Below are 26,829 nucleotides of genomic sequence, written 5' to 3'. Positions count from 1 at the left end.
TGGGTAGCATCGCTCCGCGTTGAGGCTCGGGATGGCGCAAGCCTGCACTCTCCAGGGAGCAGCGTTTACGCACTAGTCCTGCCTGGTTGCGCGCCTCTCCTTCGAGCAAGCATGTATTTGGCAGGAAGCGCTTTTAAGGCTTAGAAATTTATTGTACCGATTTATGCCGGGCTAAAAACGAATCCATTCACGGTGCGAGGGTGAGGGGCCGAAGTGGAGGTTTCTGCTAGTTCACTTTGGTTTTGCTGAAGGCGAGAACTTCAGCATTTATATGAACCGCACCTTGCACTGCCTGTTCCTCCAGGCACCCCTAAATCCAAAGAGAAAACTAATTTAGCCAATAGATTGTGAGTGGAAATGATGTATGTCACTTCTAGGCTGAAGCATAGAAGAGAGAGAGAGAGAGAGAGAGAGAGAGAGAGAGAGAGAGTGAGAGAGAGTGTCAGAGGGAGAAAGAAATGTCTCTTCGTATTCTCTCCTGCCAAGTCACAAATGATGCAGCCACAAGAAGACAAGACTTGATTACCTTGAATTCCCAAGTGACTGTATAACCCAGGCCACTGCCCAGTCATTTTGGACATGTAGCATGAGTAGGAAATAAATTTTGTTGTATTAGGGCACTAGGGTTTGGGATTAGTTTGTTACTCACCATGATCTAGCTTATCCTGAATAATATAGGAATAAAATATTCTGATATCTGGTAAGGCAGGTTCATCTGGATGCTCATTTCATGCTTTTTAAAATCCATTTGGAACATCACATTTAAATTTTAATATTTTAAGTTCAATTTAAAAATTAAACAAAACACACTGCATCAGTATTCTAATTGGAATTGTCTGGAATTTATCCAATTTTGACAAAACTGAATTTTTTTATATTAATTTTTTAAATCCAAGAACATGGTATGCTTTTCCATTTATTCAAGTCTTATTCATGCCTCTCAAAAAGATTTTATAATTTTGAAAATAGATTTTATATTAAAATTTGAAAATAAATTTTAAAATAGATCCAATCTTTTGGTTAAATTTCTTTCCATATATTCTGTAGATTTTGTTTCTTTTTTAAATGAACTACTTTTTCCTTTTTTATCCCAGATCAAAGAAAACCCATTGACTTCTGTGTGTATGTATTTGTGTGTATGTATGTATCCTAGTCATTTTACTAAATTTCCTATTTATTTTAGTGCTTTTTATTTGAATTCTTTACATTTTCAATTACATCATTAGCATATTCTTGTCTCACTGAATTTCCTTTACCTTCTAGAACAATGTTAAATTAAAATTGATGATAGCAGATATTTCTGTATAGTTTCTGAATTTAAATTTAGATGACTGTGAATTTTAACCATTTAGGATAGTATTTGTTGTAAAATTTGCTACATAGTCTTTTATGTTTAGTTTCCTTCTACTTTATTTTACCTGGAAGTTTAAATAAGAATGTCTTGTAATTTCTTTTATTTTAAATGTCTTTTTCAGGATGTCTTGCTATGATTGTATAATTTTTTTTCACTAATTTGTTGACATAATGGATTAAATGAATAGATTTCCCAACACTGACTAAACATGGACTCACCCTGGCATTCCTGGCACAAACTCTGCTTAGTCTGAGGCTATATTATTTCTTTGATATATTGCTGAATTCAACCTGCTAATGACTTAACATTTTTACACCTGTTTTTCTAGTTGAGATTGATGTAGATATTCTTTTCCTTTTTTTTTTTTTTTCAGATATTAGTGTTATGCATCAAAAAATGAATTGGGAAGTATCTCATCTCTAGCTACAGCAAGAAATAGTAGTCCTTGTCCCTGAACTACCCAGGAACCAGTCAGAAGTGTAAGTCCTTGGGCCAGCACAGAACTACTAAATTAGAATCTGCATTTTTGTAAGACAGGTTATTTGTATGCACATTAAAGTTTGAGGAGCTTAAAATAGGTCCAGTGCTTTCCGGATTTCTTAATGATAAGAATCTCTTAGTTACTTGCTAGTAAACATTATCATGTTCCCCTGAAAATTCTCATTTGGTAGTTCTGGGTTGGGACTCAGCAATTTGTGTTTTTACCAAGTACCCTGGGTCAGTCTTCTCTTCAAGCAAGTTTTATAAATATGTTGGCCTTTTACTTTAAACAGCATGAAACTAGATGAGTCCTTTCTTCATCTCAAGGAAATTTTCAGCTAGCATGTTTTTGAAATTATTACTTCTTCTCCATCAGTCCTTTTTTCTCCTTTTGAGAGTCTCATTGCTGTCATGCTAGGTCTCCTAGATCCATCCTCTGAATGTTTTAAAATTTATTCCTGCCCCCATTCTCAGATTTGAGTACCCAGGCCCTTCTGTTTTGGTTCTTTCTCCAGGTTCCAATGATGATCTCCCAGCAAAGCCTAGCCTGTCCAGTTGAACTGTTCTCTTAGCTCAACCCCCACAAAGCCCCAGGGCTCCCTTATGTCCAGCTGTCCTTAAGCTTGAAACCACGTGGCTGATTGGAGAGGACATTGGAGTTGGCTGGGAAAGGGAGGGCAGCTGCATTCAGGTCCCCATCAACTCTGGCTTCTGAAGACCAGAGTTGTGGATGCAACTGATGTGGATGCAACTGATGTGATGCATCCCCTTCATCCTCCACAGTGTGCATGAATTACTACAATTAGTCACTGGCTCCCATCCTCAGCCATCCTTTTACAAGACAAACTGGTGTGCATTATATCTCTTGGAAATTAGATTGTTAGTTCCCTGAGAGCAAGAACCACGTTATTCAACTACTCATTTGCTAGAAGTGCCTTCCACACAGTGCATGATCAATACACACGTGTTAGGTTGGATTGAATTGCTTGACAATGGTTGACTTTAGAAAGGTGGTGTGAGGCAGGGAGGCAGCGACAGATTAGGATTCACCAAACTGTAAATCTTCCCAACACAAAACAACAATAAGCATTAATAATAATAACAGGAAGCAGAGGGAGAACGTAGAGGGTAGCTGGCTCTTAAACAATGTTTACCATGGGCCAGGAACAACTGTTCCATGTGCTTTACATATAGTCACTCTATTTGCCAATACCTTTAGCTTTAGCTTTCTTGAATCACTCTGTTTTATTTGTGCATCTATATATACTGTAGCATATAGCATAGATTTTGAGTTTCTTCTCATAAGCCAGTGTAAAAATCATTTTCTTTTAAGTGAGTTAAACCTGTTCATATTTAATGATATGACTGATGTTTGATCTTAATTCTGTTACATTATTTTATGTTATATTCCTGAGTGCATTTTTTTTACATTATAGGCAAATGTATATGTTATATTTATGGTCTGTTTGCTTTAAAAATATTAGTGTGTTGTATAGAAAGATTTTTGTGTGTGTTTTTCCAGTAGCTACCTTTATACTGGTACCTTTTATAATGTTCTTAGCCTCTTTTGGCTCATACAGGCTTCTATTATATGGTTTATCAGCTTTATTTATTTATTTGAAATTTACATGAAATTTATATGAAATTTATTGTCAAATTGGTTTCCATACAACACCCAGTGCTCATCCCAACAGGTGCCCTCCTCAATGCTCATCACCCACCCTCCCCTCCCCTCCACCCTCCCCTCCCTCCCACCCCCTATCAACCCTCAGTTTATTCTTAGTTTTTAAGAGTCTCTTATGGTTTGGCTCTCTCCCTCTCTAACTTTTTTTTTTTTCCTTCCCCTCCCCATGGTCTTCTGTTAAGTTTCTCAGGATCCACATAAGAGTGAAAACAGAAAGAATGAAATATGGCCTTTTGTAGCAATGTGGTTTATCAGCTTTAAATGACATTGTAAGTCTTCTACCTGTTACCCAGGTAGTGATCTATGAGCCTTTCCTATTCAATTGAGCCATACTAACCTGTTGTCTTTGTAGGTAAAATATGGCTGATTATCAGCAATGTCATATGGCTTAATCTATTAATACGTCTCCCTTTTTATTTTTTGCCTTCTCCCACTTTGGAAAGTTGTGTTATTTCTACTTTGACCACATATTTAACATGTACTCATAATTCTTTGACATGTATCTTCACTTTTTGTTTTGGTCTTAGGTCTATAATGAAATATATTCAGTGGTCACTATCAGTCCTTTTGCTGAAATTTCTGCATTAAACTTTAGGTTGAAAGAAGCTCATTCTGTAGTGAGTTCTTCAGAAAGAGTTCATAGGTAGAGTTTTGCATTGTTAAGGCTGTTTTCTGTCGCGTTCACACTGGCAGTTTAGCTTCAGTGTATATGTATATTTTTTACTTTAAAATAAATGTAAAAATGACACATACTCCTTGGCACCTTTTACAGACTTCTATGATTTTACAGACACAAAACTTTCACAGGGCTTTGTATACCTCTCATTTCTTAAAGAAAATCACTATTTTCTATTACTGGAGAATATTTTCAGATCTGTTAAGTTGTTCTAACTGTTTAAGTATTTCTGTTCTATTACTGGAGAATATTTTAGGAGAAAAGTTAAAGACCATCTAATACTTGAAATGAAAATGTGTACCATTATTTATCTTTTAAATACAATTTCATTGAAGTATGTATCTATTCAGAAAAGGACACACATCATAAGTGCAGAACTCAATAAATCACAGAAAGTAAACATATCTGTGATACACAACCTAAGGGAAAAATATTCTATTACCAGCATGACAGAGACCCCCTTACACCCTCTCCAAAGGTAACTACTACCATAGCTTCTAAAACTGTGGATTCAATTTGCATGTTTTTGAATTTTAAATTAATGGAATTATGCCTAGCTTCTTTCATCCACATTACAATTGTGAGATTCATTAATGTTGTTTGTAACAGGAGTTCGTTTTTATTGCCATATGACATTCCATTGTTTGAAAATACTAGTTTATTCATTTACTGTTGATGGACACTTGATTAGTTTTTGTTTCTGGCAATAAGAACAACGTCACTATTTTTTAAGCACATGTTCATGCATTTTTGTTGGCAATATGCCTGGGAATACAATTACTGGGTCACAGGTTTGCATATGCTCAGCTTTAGTAGATACTAACAAACACATAGTTGCTTGTGACGGCTACACTCCCACAGCAACACACATGAGTTTTCCAGCTGCTCCACATCCTTGCAGATAAATGGTATTGTCAGTCTTCTTAATCTCTGCCATTCTGACAAGTGGGTTATGCATCATGGGTACCCCACTGTGGTTTTAGTTTGTGTTTTATGCATGAATGAAAGAATGTGGTGGAGCACGTTTTCATACAATTTTTGGAAAGTGTCCATTCTGGTTGTTCATTTTTTAAAAAAATTAGTTTCTCTCTCTTACTGATTTGTAAGAACTCTTATGTGAAATAGGTCCTTTGTCAGTTATACGTATTGCAAATCTTTTTGTATTCTGTAGTTTGCCTTTATGATGGCCAGAAATTCCTAAAATTAATGTATCCCAATTTATCACCTTTCCCCCTCTTTTTAGTCAATGCTTTTCGTGCTTTAAGAAATCTTTGCTTACCCCAAGATCATGAAGATGTTCTCATGTTATCTTCCATTAACTTGATTGCTTCAACTTTTACATCTAGATCTATAAGCTACTTGGAATTGATTAATATGAATGGTATGAAGTAGAGGGTTAAGATTCATTTTCATCTTCATTGATATTGAATTGTCCTAGAACAGTTTACCTAAAAGAATGTTCCTTCTCACTGTTTTCAATGGTGCCTCTGCCATAAATCAAGTAATTCTGTATGTGAAAGTCTGTTTTTGGATTCTCTATTTTGTTCAATTGGCCTTTTGAATATCCTTGCCCCAGCACCACTATAGATCTATAATAAGCTGTCTTGTAATCCAGCAGTATAAGTTCTCAATTTTTTTTTTCTTCAAAGTTGTCCTGGCCATTCTTATAGCCCATTTGCATTTGCACACAAATTTTGGAATTTATCAGTTTTTACCAAAAAAACCAACTCTGCTGCAATTTAAATTGGGATTGTTTTGGATATCTAGATTAATTTGGAAAGGATTTACATCTTTACGATATTGAACATTCCAAGCCAAGAATGTAGTGTATCTCTAATTAATTAGATCTTCTTAATGTTTCTCAATTAAGTTTCATAATTTCCAGTAGGGAGGTCTTCCACATCTTTCATTGGCTATACTGCTAGATGTTTGATCACTCTGATGCTGTTATAAGTGGAAATTTTTCAAATTTTACTTTCTAAATGCTGCTATATATAGATATACAATTGATCTTTGTGTTTTTATTTTATATTTATAACTCTGATAAATTCATTCATTAATTCTTAGGTTTAATTTTGGAATCCTCTGGAATTTCTATGAATACAGTCACTGAAAGGAATAAATACAGTTTTAATTCTGTCAGGTTTTGCTTCATATATTTTGACATGGCTATATTATTAGGTGCAGACAAATTTAAGATAATTATGTGTATATTTCTGTTAACTTCACCCCTTTGTCATTATGAAATACACCTCTTCATCTCCATTAACATTTCCTTCCTTTGAATCTACATTGTCTGATATTGGTATTGCTGTGCCTTTATTTTGGTTAGTATTTGCAGAATATATTTTATATTTTAGTTGCAGAATCTTCATTTATTTCTTTCATGGTTTCCAGTTCTCCACTGAAAATTTTCATCTTGTTATTTAATATCTTAAACACATTAGTATAATATCTTTAATGTCCATGTTTGATAATTATAATATTTTGATATCCTGGGGGTTTGTTTATGCTATTTTTCTCTTGATTTTTGGTCAATTTTTGTATTTTTTGCATGCTTAATTATTTTCATTGTATGACATAAAAGGTGTCTGCAAAATTATAGTGCTAATTTTAGGCATTGGATAATGTTATATTCCCCCAGACAGGAGTTATTTCTGCTCCTGGCGTGTGGTTAGAATGACTTTAATCCAATCAGGGCTTGAGCTGATTGAAAGTGACAGTTTGGTCTTTGTGAGGTCTGGTCTATTCTCTGTTCATCATCACTCCTTGAGTAATGTTTTTTGGGAGTCCATGTTGAATCCTTGGACATTTACAAGGGTCCTTCCTTCTTTTTATTTTATTTTATTTTATTTTATTTTTATTTTTTATTTTTTAATTTTTTTTTTCAACGTTTATTTATTTTTGGGACAGAGAGAGACAGAGCATGAACGGGGGAGGGGCAGAGAGAGAGGGAGACACAGAATCGGAAACAGGCTCCAGGCTCTGAGCCATCAGCCCAGAGCCTGACGCGGGGCTCGAACTCACGGACCGCGAGATCGTGACCTTGCTGAAGTCGGACGCTCAACCGACTGCGCCACCCAGGTGCCCCGGTCCTTCCTTCTTTGTGAGCACTGAAGTCCATTTGTGTGGGCATTCCTTTATTTTTTAAATTTTTTTAGTATACTTGACATGCAATGTTATATTAGTTTCAGGTGTACAACACAGTGATTCGACAATTTTATACATTATGCTGTGTTTACCACAAGTATAGCTACCATCTGTACCCATATATCTCTATATCAATATCATTGATTATATTCTTTATGTGACTTAAACATTTCATAATTGAAGCCTGTATCTCCCACTCCCCTTCACCCATTTTGCCCAACCCCCCATTTTTTGTCTTGTCAACACCATGAAACTACTAACACCTCTGCTCAGTTCATCAGCCTCTTAACCACTGCTTAAGAAAAGGCAAAAGCTTTGAGGGAGAGGGGTCAAGGTGATTGGTGGGAGAGGGAGGCAGCTACTGGGCAATGGGCAGTGCCTATTTAACAAGTATGGCCGTGTTTCAACTTTTTAAAGTTAATTGACTTTATATTTTAGAGACATTTTCGGTCTTTTATTTAAAAAAATGATCAGCATATACAGAAAGTACCTATATACTCTGTCCTGCCACCATTGTTATTAGCCTTAATAGTGCACAGCAGCTAAGTAGCTGCTCTGATTTTTTGCCAGTGCCCCTGTCTCATGGGAGAGGAGCCCAGAGAAGCGCATAGTTTTAGGGTCCTTATCTGTTCCCACCCTGATGACTTTTGGCTTCTATCTGCTCGTCTGAGGTGACAAGTTGGCACTAGTAAGCACATAGGTAAGGGGTATTTTGTCAGTGAATATCTATGAAGAGAATTGATCCCCCACTTTAGAGCCAAAATTCTATCCTATAGACATGGTGTCAAATCATGCTGACAGACGCGTGCCTGCGGAACCATGGGCATTTTATTCCTTTCATCTTCCTAATACAGTGTTACTGGCAGTAGTTTAAAAAAAAATTAAAAAGGAAGGCTTGTGAGGATCAGCTAATGCCTCCACTGGAGCCTGAGCTAAGCAAAGCATAAAAAGCCCTCATATTCCTCTTCCTACTAGCCTCCAAAAAGGGGAAAACATTTCCGACTTAATTTCCTAAGTATTGATCCTGCTTGGACCTGATGCCTGTCTCAGATTTAAAAAGAACTTTGTAATATTGAAATATGGCCTCACAAATATCCCTTGAGTTAAACTTCCACAGAGCCCTTTAGTTTAGAACTTTACAGGGGCCTTAACTATCAACAGTAGTTAAGACATGGACAGAAGGTAATAGCAGAAATCTTTTCTGAGACAGTTCCCACTCTTACCTGGACTACTATTATACTTAATATATTTCATAAAGTCTAGATAAAACTGGCATTGGTCAAGGATAATTTCAAAGAAATTTCAACCAGGTGATTTAGGACTTTTGCCTGTCTAATGTCTTTCTGTGTGCCATCAAGTAGTTTTTTCATCTACCACCTTCTTCATTAAGCATTCAAATTGAGAGGGGCTCTGGAATTCTTCAGACACCTTCTTAAATGGATAAAAGCTTTCCAGGAAAATGCAGGCTATTTTTTTCCTTGTCTTCAAGACCCATGTGCATCTGGTGTATCTACTCTGAAATAGTAACACAGTGGACTGCTTGCTTCTTATCAAATAACCCAGTACATCTTGTACCACAGGGTGCTCTGTAATCATCAATATTAATCATATAATTAAAAGCATGGTATTCTACATACATCCAACTGTTTCTTCTTTCTCACAACCACAATGGGAAGGCCCATGGTCTGTCGGTTTTGGTAATGATCCAGTTAAACATCAGTTCTTAATATGATTCCTCGGATCATTAATTGTCAATAGATCTTCCCTTGAATGCTTGAGTCATTTAGTTTTATGGTGTGCAGGTTGACTTGAACACACCCCATACCACATTCTTGTGGAGAAAATTGTCTTGCTACTGCTCTAAGCACTTTGTTTCCATCTCTCCTTCACATCTCAGAAACTGAAAGCTCATCAAAGTTAAATCTGTCTGAAGTCTGTTCATGGAATTTTCTAGAACAGTACTTGGGATGAAAGTGATTTGGGAGTTATTTTATTTCCTGCTTGTCTCCATGTTCTAGTATGAAGACTACTGTGATTAATGGAGAACATAATGAAATATCCCATCTTCCACCACCTTTAAAGGTATTAGTGTTTGCTCCAGCTAAGGCTTTTTCTCTCCTACCAATTCCATGGACTATGAAAATATATAACAGCTGGCTCTATAATCTGTTCAATGAATTTCAACCTCATCTGTGATTAATAATCATCTTTGGTTTGCTCCACAAATATCTGAGTGCCAGACTCCATGATACATATGGTAAATAAAGTAAGTATGATCCCTGTCCTCAACAGAGGGGCAAATAAATAGCAAAGACAATATAGCATGATAAGCACCATGTTCGAAAAAGCATGGAGCATATAAAAAGGGGACCTGCCCCAGGGCTGGGGAGTCAGAGCAGCATCACAAGGGGAGTGACATCTGAGCTAGCTAGGTCATGCTATACTAACAAACAGTCTCTATGTCCCAAATAAAATAAAATTTTATTTCTTGCTTTTGCAAGAAGTATTTCCTAGGCCAAAACTAGTCACACGGTTGTACCAAGCTGCAAGGTAGTTACCATGTGCCCAGAAAGAAGAAATGTAAAATAGAATTTTTGACTGCATAACATTGTCTCTGCCACAATTGATCCTTCTGGTCATCATATATTCATTTCATTTTTCCTTCCACACACAGAATACACTGCCCAAGGAAGTTAATTCATTATCCCATCCAGTTAGAGCACCAAGCTGCAAGGTAGTTACCATGTACCTAAAAAGAAGAAATGTAAAATAGAATTTTTGAATGCATAGTATTGTCTCTGGCACAGTTGATCCTTCTGGTCACCATATATTCATTTCATTCTTCCTCTCACACACAGAATACACTCCTGAAGGGAGTTAATTCAGTATCCCATCCAGTTAGAGCATCAAACTGGATAGAGGATCTCTGGATAAATCAGGTATGAATGTGGATTCCATTGGTCTGGAGACATATGAACTAAAAATAGACAAATATCTGTGTTTTCACCCTATACCCTATATGCAATTATAAAATTGGATAGGAGAAACCATAATCATAACATTCTCATTTGGAAAGGAGAAAATAAGAAACACACAGTCATCACTACTCAATGGCAAGTCTAAAAAATCCTGCTTTGCGGACCTTGTGGAGTTCCTCCAACCTAGGATGGTGGTTCCAACCAGGAGCAATTTTGCAACAGAGAACATTTGGCAATGTTTGGAGACATTTTTGGTTGTCACAACTGGGGAAGAGACACTACTGGCATTTAGTGGGCAGAGGTCATGGATGCTGTTAATATCCTAAAATGCATAACCCACAACAAAAACCTACCAGGCCCAAAGGTCAATATTGCCAAGTCTGAGAAACTCTGACCTGGGGGTAAGGAGGATTCCTTGATGAGGCCCTGGTCCTACTCCCGAGTTCCCTATGGCCTGTGGCTCCTAGTTACTGCCTTCCTGGAGCTTCCTCCCTTTTCCGTCTTCCTTTATGGCCACATCTAAATTGTGCACCAAGGACTACATCCTCCTTGAATACTGCACAGTTGTTACTCTTGTGAGATGGCATTCAAGTGTCTTTTTAAGTCTTGAACAACCACAATTTCTTTCTTTTTTCTCAACTGTTGATTTTTTTAAGTTTCTTTATTTATTTTGAGTTGGGGAGGGGCAGAGAGAGAGGGAGAGAGAGAATCCTAAGCAGGCTCCACACTGTCAGTGCAGAGCCTGACGTGGGGCTTAATCCCACACACCGTGGAACTATGACCTGAACTGAAGCCAAGAGTCAGATGCTTAACAGACTGAGCCATTCAGGCACCCCTTGATTACTGATTTCTTAAACAGTTAAGCCTTTTCCAAAACATATCTATTTGATTCTGATCAGTTCTTTATATCTGTACCTATACCTGCAGTACTTGATAAGACATATCTGCTCTTTTTCTTTGCTTTATTATCCCCTAAACTCTCTTAATGGAGACTCTTGAATTTCTATGGAAAGGCTTCACAGTTAATCTGATCTCTGACAAGACTGAATTGTAATGGGCCTTTGCCACTCCAAGACTTTCTTAACACCATCTATTCCTGTTTGGGTATAAAAGAAATTGGCTTTTCTAGTTCTTGCAGGCCATGAATTTTTGTGCTATTTATTCCCTTTCATTTCTGCTTAATCCCTTTCTGATTTCACCTCCTCTTGTAATTCCTTGCCAAACATAGCCAAATAATATTCAACACATATTACTAAGTTTCTTCCTTTCAATGTTTTCCATGAGAGAGGTGCTTGGGTGGCTCAGTTGGTTAAGCGTCCGACTTTGGCTCAGTTCATGATCTGTGAATTCGAGCCTCGTGTCGGTCTCTGTGCTGACAGTTCTGAGCCTCGATTCTGTGCTCTCCCTCTCTCTCTCTCCCTCTCTCCCTGCTTGTGCTCTGTCTCTCTCACTCTCTCAAAAATAAATAAACATTAAAAAATTGAAAAAATTAAGTCAATCGTTTCCTCATATGAGAACCAAAACCCCATTAATCACACAAAAAAATTGACTAAGTATTTTTCCTCTTTATAACATACATTAACATTTCCTAGCCTTGAGTGTCAATTTTCTTACCTCTGCCACCCATCTGCTAAGCCAATGTGACATATATTAGGTTTTTCTGTGTAGTACCCAATTACTAATACCATTTTCTCTATTAGCCAGAGGATACTAGACCATGCTATGGCAACAGACATTCTCGAAACCTAGTGAGTTAACAAAATGCTTCCTGGTTTTTTGCTCACAAAGCCTGCAGTGAGCTTGGATGACTCTCCTCCTTACGACCACTCAGAGATCCCACTTCTTCAATCTTACATCTCTGCCTTCTCAATATGAGGCTCTCAGTTTTCCAGGATAGGAGAAGCCAAGAGACATGAGAACCAGGCAGAAGCTTTCAACTGCCTCACAATGCATATGACACATATCACTTCTGATCATATTTCATTGGTTAAAGCTGGTAATATGGCTCCACCTAACATTAATCACTAGGGCTGAGAAGTGTACTTCTGTGTGTGTCCCAGAAGAGGGAATATGAAATTGGACTTGATGAGTACAGAGTATTGTCTCTGCTTAGCTGAGAACTTGAAGGATTAGGAGTCAAGTCAGATGAACAGATGTGAGGAGTATTCTGGGCAGAGGGGATTACCTGTGTGAAAGCCTGGAGGCTAGAAAGAAAGTGAATCATTTCGGAAGTGACAGAAGTGTTCTGTGGTTGAATCTTTGTGAGGGCAATGTGGGATGAAGGAGGTGGACGGGAGTAAAGGAAAACCAGCTAGGGGCTGCTATCATGCAAAGCCTTGTAAACCATAGTAAGGAGGAAGGACTTTATCTTATGTCAAAGTGTTATAAGCAGGGAAGTGATAATTTCATAGATACTTATTAGCAAATCATTCTGGCTCCACGGAGTCCAGAAAAGATTGGAGTGTGTAAGACGTGAGACAGGGATCCAGTTAAGACATTGTTGCGGCAGTCCAGGCGGTTTCTGTGAGGGAGCGTGTTTTTAGATGAGATTTACATTTAAATCAGTGGACTCTGAGTAAAGCAGATTGACCTCCATAATGTGGGTGGGGGTCATCTAATCAGTTGAAGGCCTGAGTAGAATAAAAAACAGATATCCTCCAAGCAAGAGGGAATTCTACAGCTGATGGCTTTTGGACTTGAATTGCAACATCAGCCATTTCCTAGGTCTCTAGCCTGCTGGTACATCCTGCAGATTTTGGACTTGCCAGTCTCCATGATCATGTGAGCCAGTGCTTTAAAATCTTTCAACAGATAGCTAGGTAGCTAGATAATAGATAGTATACCTATATATATTAATTTATATAAGTGTATAAACATCCTATTGGTTCTATTTCTGTGGAAAGCTCTGAGTAATACATATACTAACCATGTAACCTAGTAATTCTACCCCTTGGGATATACCAGAGAAAGACAAGCAGATGAGTACCATTCTTGTACACATACAAGAATGTTAATAGTAACATTGTTCACATTTGCTAGCATTGTTCATATTTGTCCTATACTATAACTACATAAATGTACAACAGTAGAATATATAGACAAATTGTGCTGTGGGTGTACAATGGAATGATACACAGTGAATGAATGGAATGAATAGAATGAATGAAGGCACACACAAAAACATGAATGAATCTTATGAACATAACACTGAATGGAAAGAAAGCAAGATACAAAAAACTATACATGATAAACTCCATCCACATACATTTCAAAAACAAACAAAAGTAAATTATAATTTTAAGGATGCATACTTAAGTGGTAACACTATAAAGAAACTAAAAAAGAAGTGATTACTAAAAAATGCTAGAGAATGGTTATTTTTAGGGGATATAAAAAGAAACATATAGGAGACTTCTGAGTGCTGGCAATGTATTTCTTGTCCTGGGTGGCGGTTATGTGAATCTTCACTCATAATTATTCAATATACCATTCATTTATGTTTAAAGCATTTTATATATATTTTCCCTACAATGTAAAAAAGTTTTTAAGAGAAATCTACTTATGATACTTTTCTGAAATGCTCCTCATTTTTTTTTCAATCAGAGGGTGTTTTGTTCTGACCACTGGATCAGATAAAATGTGCCCATCTTCCGCTCTGCTCCAGTAGAATGGTGTTAGTTTGTGTGTGGTGGGGGAGGGGGGGTGGCTAATCCTAATACCGATGGGGCCTGGTCACTCTTATTCCCTAAAAAGATTAACAATCCCGACATGACCTCAAATTGCTGGGCCATATTCACTTTAACTTCTACCACTAAAGCCTGTAGCAGAACTTCTGTGTCTTTAGGCTTTTCCTTCTGTTCATTTGCTTTTTCTAATTACAAGTGACAGTGAGGATCTAAAGAGGCCTTGAGACATTAATACAATCTGAGTGTCCACAATACCAAGTCACTGTTTAGTCTCTGTTGTCACAGGTTCCAAATAGGCCTGCTTTGGCCAGTCTCCAATTACTGGCCTTTGTTCACTGTTTTTGTTTTTGTTTTTGTTTTTTTTGTGATTAGCACTTTTGACATAGTTCCAACTGGTAGGTGGTTTTGCCTGCATTTTGATGCAGTGTTAAATGTCCATGAATTTTTTTTTAGATAGTCACAACAAAGGCTCTAGTAATTTTGAGGTTATATATAACCTCTAGTGCAGAAAACACTGACTTTCTACAGTTTTTCTTTTCTTCCCTGTGTCAGGAACCTGCCAGTAGGGCACCATTTCAGTAGCATATTGTAGATACAATTTTAAAATCTCTTTCTGCATGAATTAGGCATCACAGAGTCCCCAAACATGCATATTTGGTGTACCATTTGCTTCTTCCCTGAATTTTTACTGCTTTCCCTCTTGCCTGTCACAGAGGCTTATCCCAAGGGATTCTGCACAGAGAAATGAAGCAGGACAGGGGATTTGGATCAATCCAAACTTAATTGCTATCATGAGTCTCTCTTTCTCCACTTAAAAAAAAAAAAAAAAGTAACAAATTTGGTTTCAGTTGATGCTGGCTTATCCATAGCTTCTAGGACCTCTCTTCATTTGACACTTCTCCTACCTAAAGCAATTCATGCAAATTTGTGATTTTCCCATTCTATGTTGGCCATATATAGCCATGAAGTGTTCGGCCTAATTCATAAACAATGTTTGTCCCCAGGAAATTAACCAACTTCAACAACTATTCTCTTTCTTGGGTAAGACTGGCCTAACCTTGGGAATTAGCACATATTTTGAGGCATGACTCTGTCAGTGGTTGAGCAGTCACGATGCAGATGCCCTCCTGACTCTATTTTCTGGAAAATGATTACTTTATTATGCTGATGGCCATTATTTCAGAATTCATCTATAACCTTGGACTTAAATCCTCCAAAATATAATCTTCGTTTACAGAAGCCATACTTAAATGTGGGGTTGTGTTAACTACAAAAAATCTGATTACAATGGTTCTTGGCCCCATCCATTATTAAAAGAACCATTTTGGCCCCTGCAAACTCTCCTCCAGTTATTTCTAGAAATTTCCAGGAAGTCTTTTTTTTTTTTTTTTTTTAACATTTATTTATTTTTGAGAGAGAGAGAGAGAGAGAGAGCATGAGCAGGGGAGGGGCAGAGAGAGAGAGGGAGACGCAGAATCCAAAGCAGGCTCCAGGCTCTGAGCTGTGAGCACAGAGGCCCACAGGGGGCTCCAACTCACGAACCGGAAGATCACTACCTGAGCCCAAGACAGGCGCTAAACCGACTGAGCCACCCAGGCGCTTATTAACAAATCCTGTCAGATTCCAGTTCAAGATGGCGACTTCGGAAGGCTCTGAGCTCACCTCCTCCACAGAGCACACGGAATTTACACGTATAAATAGGATAGTTCCTCCCGAAGAGATCTGAAGGCTGATGGAACAGCTACTGAATAGCCAAAGACAGGAAGAAGGACAAGGCGGAGACACGGTAAGAAAGGGAAAACCCACCCCGACCCTGCGAGCCACAGTGGGGAGGGATAGTATTGAGGAACCCGGAACAGATTCTCTGGCCTGGGACACAGAAAAGAAGCTACGGTCTACAAGAGAAACAACACTAGAATTCTGCCGAGCGGTGGAGGAGAAAGCTGACCTGGTCAGAGGGGCGGGAGGACGGTGCGGTTTATGTTCCCAGTTCTACCTTAAAAGCCTGGGCCAGAGCAGGGTCACCATAACGGGCAGTTCCAGTCCTGACCAGGAGCTCTCGTGACGGGGAGCTCACGACCTCAGTGAGCGGAGGGTCGGCAGGCCCACGCCAAAAAAAAAAAGCACAGAAAAAAAGCCACAGAAAAAAAGCCACAGAGTAAAAGGGGCCAAGGAACTGTGGGAGCGCTCCCTAGCCGCTCCCCACCTCAAAAGTCCAGACTGGAGTGGGGTCTGGCCGCCATAAGGGGCGGTTTCCAACACCATTAGTAGTGTGTCCTGACACCGTAACTGGTGGGACAGATGGTCACAGAAAGCTTGCCACCTCAGCAGGCTCAGGGTCTGAGGGGCACACAGAAGAAAAAAAAAAAAAGCTTAAAAGAGCCAAGTTAACTGTGGGAACGCTCTCCCCTCCCCCCCTTTGAGCCCAGACTGGAGCAGGGTCTGGATGCCTTAAGAGGCCTGTTCAGTGCCATCATTAGTGGGCCGTGATGCCATAACTGGTGGGTCCCGTGGTCACAGGGAGCTTGTGACCTCAGCAAGCCCAGGGTCCTGAAGCCCTTGCGAGCCCCATTCCTGCTGGGGCACAGAGAAAAAAACGCACAGTTTAAAAGGGCCAAGGCACTGTAGGACCTTGCTCCCCTCCTCCACCTTAAAATTCTAGACCAGAGCAGGGTGCAGTGCATGGTGAACTTGGGACCTCAGTATGCTCAAGGGCCACAAGCCCATACCGGGCCTATCGCCCTGTGGTGCTGGGGCACAGAAAGCAAGCCACAGTTTTGTGGGCTTTTTGGTTTTTGTTTTTACTTTTAAAATTTTGTCTTCTTTTGTCTTTTTATTTCCTTTTCCTTCCCCCCCCTTTTAAATTTTTACATTTTCTATTATTATTTTTTTAAAAAAAATTTTTTTTCAACGTTTATTTATTTTTGGGACAGAGAGAGACAGAGCATGAATGGGGGAGGGGCAGAGAGAGAGGAAGACACAGAATCGGAAACAGGCTCCAGGCTCTGAGCCATCAGCCCAGAGCCCGACACGGGGCTCGAACTCACGGACCACGAGATCGTGACCTGGCTGAAGTCGGACGCTTAACCGACTGCGCCACCCAGGCGCCCCAACATTTTCTATTATTATTATTATTATTATTATTATTATTTCTTTATTCTTTCTATAAAACACCACCGTTTACAATAGTAATTAGCATATTCAGCCACAGCTACACCCAGCCAGCAAAAGTCACCAAGCACACACAGTCTGCATGGGGGACACCATATACAAAACCATGCCTTCAACTATAGAAGAAGTAGGCATTTCGCCTAATCCACAGAAACAAACACGGAAAGTCAAGCAAAATGGGGAGACAGAGGAAGATGCTCCCAAAGAAAGAACAAGAAAAAAAAAAGCCTCAAAAAGAACTAAATGAAACAGAGTTAAGCAATATACCTGATAAGTAATTTAAAGTAATGATTGTAAAGATACTCACTGGGCTAGAGAAGAGTAGAAGAACTCAGTGAGACTTTTAATAAAGAGATAGAAAAATATTACAAAGAACCAATCAGAGTTGAAAATTCAATAACTGAAATTAAAAACAAAACAAAACAAAAAAACACTAGAGGGAACCACCACTAGATTAGAGGATGCAGAAGGCCGTATCAGCAATCTGGAAGACAGGGTAATGGGAAGCACTCAAGCTGAACAGCAAAGAGAGAAAATAATTTTTTTTAAAAAAGAGGGTAGATTAAGAGATCTCTTGGACAACATCAAGCAAACAAACATTTGCACTATAGGGGTCTCAGAAAAAGAAGAGAGAGAATGTAGTAGAAAAATTATTTGAAGAAATAATAACTGCAAACTTCCCTAATCTAGCAAGGGAAGTAGATATACATATCCAAGAAGCACAGAGTTCCAAACAAAATGAACCCAAGGAAGTCGACACTATGGCACATAAGAATTAAAATGTCAGAGGTTGAAGATAAAGAGAGATTTTCAAAAGCAGCAAGAGAGAAACAAAAAATTACCTTCAATAGAAAACCTTTAAGGCTATCCACTGATTTTTCAGCAGAAACTTGGCAAGCCATAAGGGAGTGGCATGATATATTCAAAGTGCTGAAAGGTAAAAAAAAAAACCTACAGCCAAGAGTATTCTACCTGGCAAGATTTAAAGGAGAGAATTTCCCAGACAAACAAAGGGTAAAAGAGTTTATTCACCACTAAACCAGCCTTACAAGAAATGTTAAAGGGACTTATTTAAGTGGAAATGAAATGGACATAATTAGACATAAGAAAAATATGAGAGGTGCCTGGGTGGCTCAGTTGATTAAGCATCTGACTTCAGCTCAGGTCATGATCTCGTGGGTTAGTGAGTACAAGCGCAGCATCAGGCTCTGTACTGACAGCTCAGAGCCTGGAGAATGCTTCGGAATCTGTGACTCCCTCTCTTCTGCCCCTCCCCTGCTCATGTCCTGTCTCTCTCTGTCTCTCAAAAAATAAATAAATGTTTAAAAAATAAATTAAAAAAAAAAGAAAAAAATGAATAAAAAGATGTAAATTATAACAACATCTACACAAATATAGAGAAGGGAATACAAAGAGAAAAAAAGGGGAAAAAGATCTTTTTCTGTTTTTTTAAAGAATGTTTGTGAAATTAAATGACCATCAAATTAATATGAACTGCTATTTACTTAGGATGTTATATATGAACTTTATGGTAACCACAAACCCAAAACCTATGATAGATACACAAAAAATAAAGAGAAAGGAAGCCTAACAAAACACTATAGATACTCAATCACAAAGAAAGAGAGGAAGAGAAGAAGAAAGTAACAAAGAAGAACTACAAAACCAGAAAACAAATTTTAAAAATGCTAATAAGTACATACCTATCAATAATTACTTTAAGTGTAATTGGCATAAATGTTCCAATCAAAAGACATAGAGTGGAGGAATGATAAAAAAACAAGACCCATGTTTATGCTGCCTGAAGAGACTCACCTCAGACCTAAAGATGCATACAGACTGAAAGTTAAAAAAAAAAAATTCACTGTGCAAATGAAAGCCAAAACAACAAATAAACAAACAAACAAAACCCAAACCCAAAACAAAGATGGAGTAGCAATACTATCTCAGACAAAATTGACCTGAAAACAAAGATAAGAGACAAAGAATTGAATAATGATAGAGGGATCATTCCAACAGGAGGCTATAACAATTGTAAATATCTTTGCACCTAAAAGTGGAGTATATAGGTACAGAAAATATTAATAAACATAAAGAGAAATTGGCAGTAACACAATAATAGTAGGGGACTTTAACACCCCACTTACATCAATGGATAGATCATCCAAACAAAATCAATGAGAAAACAATGTTTTTGAATGACATATTGGATCAGACGGACATAATGAATATATACAGAAAACTCCATCCGAAAATAACAGAATAAACGTTATTTTCAAGTGCACATGGGACATTCTCCACATATATCACATATTAGGCTGTTAAGCCTCAATAAATTTAAGAAGATTGAAATCATACCATGTATCTTTTCCAACCACAACAGTATGAAGCTAGAAATAAATCACAAGAAAAAAACTGGAAAAAACACAAACATGTGGAGACTAAACAACATGATACTAAACAACCAATGGATCAAAGAAGCAATAAAAAAAAAAAATGCATGGAGACAAATGAAATGAAAACACAATGGTCCAGAATCTCAGAGACACAGTGAAGCAGTCCTAAAAGGGAAATGTATAGCAAACAGGCTTACCTCAGGAAACAATAAAAAACTCAAGCAATCTAAAATGACACCTAAAGGAACTAGAAAAAAAGAACAAAGCCCATAATGAATAGAAGAAAGGAAATAATAAAGATCAGAGCAGAAATAAATGATATAGAGACAAAAATAATAAAAATAAATTTAAAAAACCAAAAATTAATGAAACCAAGAGCTAGTTCTTTGAAAAGGTAAACAAAATTGACAAACCTTTAACTAGACTCATCAAGAGTCTGGACCCAAATAAATAAAAGGAACCAAATAAATAAAAGCAGAAATGAGAGAGAAGTAACAATTGACACCACAGAAATACAAAGAATTGTAAGAGAATACTATGAAAGATTACATGCCAACAAACTGGACAACCAAGAAGAAATGGATAAATTTCTAGAAACATGCAGTCTTCCAAAACTGAACCAGGAAGAAATAGAAAATCTTAATAGACTGATTACAACTAACAAAATAGAATTGGCTATTTAAAAACTACCAAAAAAAAAAAAAAAATCCAGGACCAGATGGATTCACAAGTGAATTCTGCAACATATTTAAAGAAGAATTTAGGGGCGCCTGGGTGGCGCAGTCGGTTAAGCGTCCGACTTCAGCCAGGTCACGATCTTGCGGTCCGTGAGTTCGAGCCCCGCGTCAGGCTCTGGGCTGATGGCTCAGAGCCTGGAGCCTGTTTCCGATTCTGTGTCTTCCTCTCTCTCTGCCCCTCCCCCGTTCATGCTCTGTCTCTCTCTGTCCCAAAAATAAATAAATGTTGAAAAAAAAAAATTTAAAAAATAAAAAAAGAAGAATTTATACCTATTCTTCTCAAACTATTTCAAAACCTGGAAGGAAAGCTTCCAAATACATTCTATGAGGCCAGCATTACCCTGATACCAAAGCCAGACAAACACACCACAAAAAAAAAAAAAAAAAAAAAAGGAAGAAGAAAAGAAAAAGAAAAAAGAAACATACAGGCCAATAGATGCAAAAATTTTTAATAAAATATTAACAAACTGAATCCAACAACACTTTAAAAAGATCATTCACTGCAATCAAGTGGGATTTATTCCCAGATTGCAAAGATGGTTCAATATTCACAAATCAATCAATGTCATACACCACATCAACCAAATGAAGGATAAAAATCATATGATCTTCTCAATGGATGCAGAAAAATATTTGACCAAATTCAACATCCATTTATGATAAAAACACTCAACAAAATGGAAGTAGAAGGAACATACCTCAACATAATCAAGGCCATATGTGAAAAACTCACAACTAACATCATCCTCAATCATGAAAAACTGAGAGCTTTTCTCCTAAGGTCAGGAACAAGACAAGGATGTGCACTTTCACCACTTTTATTCAACATAGTCCTGGAAGTCATAGTCACAGCAATCAAACAACAAAAAGAAATAAAACCATCCAAATTGGTAAACAAGAAGTAAAACTTTCACTATTTTCAGATCACATTATATTATATAAAGAAAATGCTAAAGACTCCACAAAAAACTACGAGAACTAATAAGTGAATTCAGTAAGGTCATAGGATACAAAATCAATACACAGAATTCCACCCATTACATTTCTAATAATGAAGTAGCAGAAAGAGAAATTAAGAAAACAAACCCATTTAAAATTGCATAAAAAATATTAAAATACCAGGATACCTGGGTGGCCAAGTCAGTTGAAGCATCCAACTCTTCATATCAGCTCAGGTCATAATCTCACGGTCATGAGATCAAGCCCCACATCTGGCTTTATGCTGAGTGTGGAGTCTGCTTGGGATTCTCTCTCTCTCCCTGTCTCTCACAAAATAAATAAACTTTTTTTTCAAAAATCTTAAATAACAAAAAAATATATCTAGGAATAAACTTAACTAAAGGGGTGAAAGACCTGTATATGAAAACTAAAAAACACTGATGAAAGAAACTGGAGATGACATAAACAAATGGCAAAATATTCCATGCTCAAGGATTGGAAGAAAAAATATCATTAAAAGGTCCATATCACCCAAGGCAATCTACAAATTCAATGCAATCCCTATCAAAATACCAATGGCATTTTTCACAAAGCTAGAACAAATAATCCAAAAATTATATGGAGCCATAAATGACCCCAAATGCCAAAGCAATCCTGAGAAAGAAGAACAAAGCTGGAGGTATAATAATTCTAGATCTCAAGATATACTACAAACCTGTAGTAATCAAAACAGTATGGTACTGGCACAAAAATGGACACATAGATCAATAGAACAGAATAGACACCTCAGAAATAAACCCATACTTATATGGTAAATTAATTTATGACAAAGGAGAAAAGAATATACAATATGGAAAAGATAGTCTTTTCAATAAATGGTGCTGGGAAAGCTGGACAGCTACATGTAAAAGAATAAAACTGGACTAGTTTCCAACACCATACACAAAAATAAACTCAAAATGGAATAAAGGCATAAATGTGAGACCTGAAACCAAAAAATTCTAGAAAAGAACACAGGCAGTCATTTCTCTCACATCTGCCATAGTAATATTTTTCTAGATATGTCTCCAAATGCAATGACAGCAAAAGCAAAAATAAACTATTGGAACTACATCAAAATAAAAAGCTTTTGTACATCAAGAGAAAACAAAAAGACAACCTATTAAGTGGACAAATATATATGTAAATTATGTATCTAATAAAGGGTTAATATCCAAAATATATCAAGAAATTGTACAACTCAATATCAAATAATCTGATTAAAAAATGGACATTTTTCTGAAGAAGAAATACAGATGGCTAACAGGTATATGAAAAGATGCTTATAATCACTAATCATCAAGGAAATGCAAACCAAAACCACAATGAGCTATCATCTCATGCCTGTCAGAATGGCTAAAATCAAGAAGGCCAGAAGCAATAAGCGTTAGTTAAGATGTGGAGAAAAAGGAACTCTCATGTGAACTGGTATAGCCAGTGTGGAAAATAGGATGGAGGTTCCTCAAAAAATTAAAAATAGAAATAGCATATCATCCAATCTTTCCACTATTGGGTATTTACTCAGAGAATACAGAAACACTAGCTCAAAAAGATATTTGCACCCCTATGTTTGTTGCAGCAGCATTATTTACAATAGCCAAGACATGGAAGCAACCTAAGTCCATCAACAGATGAATGGATAATAAAAGTGTGGTTTACACATGCACACACACAAACACACACACATTGGAATATTACATAGCTATAAAAAGGATCAGGTCATGCCATCTGAGACAACACAGATGGATCTATGGGATGTGCTAAGTGGGATCTATGGGATCTATGCTAAGTGAAAGAAATCAGACCGAGGAGGACAAATACCATATGATTCCACTCCTAATGGAATCTTAAAAAAATGATTAAACAAACAAAAAGCAGAAACAGAACCATAAATACAGAGAACAAACTGATGGTTACCAGAGGGGAGGGAGGGAGGTGGGGGATTGTGCAAAATGGGTGAAGGGGAGTGGGAAAAAGAATCCTGTCAGCTATCACATAGTGCTTGCTATTTCTTAACTCCTGCTCCAGCTCTCTTTCATGAGACCTGCCATTGTCCCCCCCATCTCGGCTGCCCACTAGTGAGCAGCCACCCTCTAAGATCTCTAACCCCAACATGCCTCATTGAGAACTAGTCTAATCAGAAGTTGGGGTGCTGTTCATGCCCCCTTTGAATGACTTTCTTTGCACCTCAGTGTCCTACAGTGTTTCAGTGAAATACTTCACCCCATTTTGTTTGCAGCTGACCTTCTCTCAGGACACACTCATGAGCCTTCACAGAAGTAATTTCCATTGTTCCTCAATTATGCCTTCTTTTCAATCATTTACATACCCCCAAGAGTTCTAAATTCAGCCCTGTTGACATCAGACCTACATTTTACTTTAAAAATTTTTTCTGCATTAAGATGCTTCTTCATAAGTGGAGGAAATTCAAAGACCATGACAATAATAGGAAGAAGAAATAGAAACATCTTTAGGATCCAAGTAATCCTCCCTAAAGAAATGTATTAATCTTATCATGCCATTTGAAAGTTTGAGTTCTGGCTTGAGAGTGATTCTTGGTGAAAAATTCAGAAAACTATTTGACAAGGGGAGGATAAAGGGTAAGAAGCTCTGGTGGTAATTGGAGGACACAGAAAGTGACTCTCTGGGGAATAATAAAATTGATACAGGAATAGAAAAAACAAGATAGTGCTTCCAGTGATTATAAAATAAATTCTATTTGCCATTATTGAAGAGTGTGCTGTCAGAGGGAAAGTAGACTAGAGAGGCACAAGCTATGGGGTTTTTTTGCAAAGTGAGAAGTGAGTAAAGAGACTGAAGTCTAGACATCCAGGGAGGTTTGGTTCAGGCTGGTGGTGGGGATGCCAGTGGAATGAGATGGTTATGGTTCTGCAGATCAGCAGTAGCAGGAGCAAGGGCTGAGTACACAAAGCACTTGCTCTCCCATGAGGGCTAACCTGTAGGCTTGCCTGTTACTTATGGCAGAGTTAGGTGGAGTGGATAAAGTGAAACTAGTATAACCTTGGCTTTCCACAGATTTAGGAGATAGAAAACCTTCCAGCACTTAGATGTTAGAAAACCACATGGCCTGCTTGGGCTGCAAACAGGTCTTTTAGTGAGTATGCATCACTTCCCATACTCAGGAACATTAGGGTCCCTTCTCTTTTTATCTTCATTGTTAGACAACCCCGTTTCTCTTTATCCAAGTTTCTGCTTCATGATATCCCTACTTTTGGCCAAAATCTCATGGAATGTGCATTTGCCTCAGCAATGGCTGACACTGTGACATTCAGAGTGGTTTCCAAAGGCAGCAACCATCACGAATGCCTCTTGGTCACTATAGACATGCAGAGCTTTATCTCTGCTTGACAGGTTAGAGCCTGAAGTTATCTTAAAAATCAACTTCTTCCATGTGGTAGTTTATTAGGCCAACAGTTATTTATTGATGATCCCCTACGCTAGATGCTGGAGCTACAGAGATGAACAAGACAGAGTGAATCCTACACTGATGGCATTTACAATGGACAGACAGGGGTAAGATTGGGTGTGATGAAATTCCATTGGGGCAGCCCCTACCCTTGCATTGAGGGATCAGGGAAGGTTTCCTAGAGCCAATGACAGATGAGCTGGAACCAAAGTGAAGGCAGGAAACTGAGGCCAGAGAAATTAAGAGTAGAGCCAGGACTATTTCTCAACCCTCAAATTCCCAGTACCTTGTTTATTCATGGAACATAGAATGGTAAATCCTAAGCCATAGAGTTACAGAGAAGAAATCATACCCTCTTCCTTCAACAATCCCATTGTCTGATAGAGAAATAAGTACATAAACAAACACAACATGATGAGATAAACACTTTGATAGCTTCAAGCACCAAGAATTTATTATGTGTTCAAAGGTGACATTTTACTCTGACTGTGGTCAGGAAGGGGGATCAGGTGATTTTGGAGGTAAATTTGGATGAAAATTAGGTGGTCACCAGGTAAAGGGACCAAGGAAAGCAGTTCAGATACTTTCCTGGAAAGCCTCCTTTTCCTTTGGAAGGCTCAGAAGCACCCAATCCAGTGGCATATTTGATGAATTATGTGTCATTCAATATGACTGGAACACGTGTATGGAAAAGGGAAGGAGATCAGGAAATGGGACTAGAGAGGCAGGCAGAAGCCACATTCCCGAGGGATTTGTAGTGGGTTATGTTAAAAAGTTAGAAATTATCCTTGAAACAATGGAAGCTAGTGAATGACTTAATTTGAGACTAGCCACATTTTTTTTTCCTTGAAAGAACACTTTATCGATAATAAGGAGAATGTGTGGGGAAAGGTAAGATTAAGGTAGGGAGACTAGAGGAAAAGCCATCAAAGGAGTCCTTGTGTCTGTGGTTGTCTGAATTAAAGCAGTGTGAATGAAGGGAAGTAGAGGATTTTGAGAAATTCTTAGGAGTGAAATTAAGGTTCTGACTTGCCTGAGACCTTCCTGGTTTTAGCAGTGAGAGTTCAAAACGCTAGAACTCCTCAATCCTGGGAAAAGTAGGATGATTGGTCATCCTCAATGGAATTAACCCTGCAGTGAGAGGGATAGGTAGAAAGAGAAGTCAAAGGTGACTTTCAGGGTTTTAGATGGTCATCTCGGCCAACAATGGCACCATTTATTAAGATAGGGAAATATAGAGAAGAGTTGCAGAGTTGGGATCTGGGTAATATAAAAAAGTAATTTTGGACATGATGGGTTTATGTGATTATGCTATATCCATTGGAGATTTTTAGATGGTGGGATATGGTTCTAGAGCTCAATCATCAGAGCTGGGTTGCAAATAGAGACTTGGGAGTCAGGTACAGATAAATAGTATTTGGAAAGACTTCTGGTCAATATGGAAAACAAAGCAGACACAGGAAAACCTCTGTCCTCTGTTAACTATCGTCTATCTATCTATGCCAGATAATTTGGAATTAGTTTACTTTAAACATATAGTCAATATTTAAAATATAAAAGTAAATTTTTAGGGATCAGAAATGAAGAGAAAATCCTAAACCATTGTGCTGAGCTACATTGTAAACAAAGATCCAAGAGAGGAATAGGGAATCTTGTGGACACTAACTTTTTATGTAAGGTCTAAAGTCAAGGATCTAAACTGAAACAGGACCCTCTGTACGAAGTTGGACATCAGGAAGGGGTTGCCATATCTCTGAATGAGCATGAAGCAGGCCACCTGTTCTGAGTCATTCTGGGAAAAGAGTAATTTCAGAGAAATCAGAACCTCAATCTAACGCTGCATAGATTTCCTTGTGATGGATGTCCTGTGGGAAACATTCCTGCTGAAAAAACAAAGCACATGAGGCAACAGCGTGAGGGTAGACAATCCCTAACATGAGAGTCAGAAAGCACAAAAAATGACAGAACTCACAGATAATAAAGCATTCTGGAAGAGACTTTAAATTTGTTTAAAAATTTACAGGAATGAGGGAAGGAATAAAATATCTAAGACTAGTGTGGGACATTATGAATAAAGAACAAGTAGACAAAATAAATATTTAGAATAAAAAC

At 37.8% G+C, this 26,829-nt stretch overlaps 1 long non-coding RNA gene across 2 annotated transcripts in view; it reads left to right on the top strand.

Moving 5' to 3' along the window:
* Positions 1-1,731: 1,731 nt before the first annotated feature.
* LOC121019205 (uncharacterized) overlaps positions 1,732-26,829 on the top strand; it is a 250,875-nt gene continuing 225,777 nt past the window's right edge. The window contains exons 1-2 of one of the 2 annotated variants that reach the window (XR_005785502.1): positions 1,732-1,833; positions 15,629-15,794. This is a non-coding gene — a long non-coding RNA (uncharacterized LOC121019205). Of the gene's footprint in view, positions 1,834-9,362; positions 9,427-15,628; positions 15,795-26,829 lie in introns of both variants that reach the window. The other variant, XR_005785503.1, reaches the window with a different exon arrangement.

Source organism: Herpailurus yagouaroundi, unplaced genomic scaffold, assembly GCF_014898765.1.
Source record: "Herpailurus yagouaroundi ecotype Mexico unplaced genomic scaffold, PumYag 221, whole genome shotgun sequence".
Classification (NCBI taxonomy): Eukaryota; Metazoa; Chordata; class Mammalia; order Carnivora; family Felidae; genus Herpailurus; species Herpailurus yagouaroundi.
The sequence above is the reverse complement of the archived record's forward strand: the minus strand, read 5'-3'. Positions and strand labels throughout refer to the sequence as shown.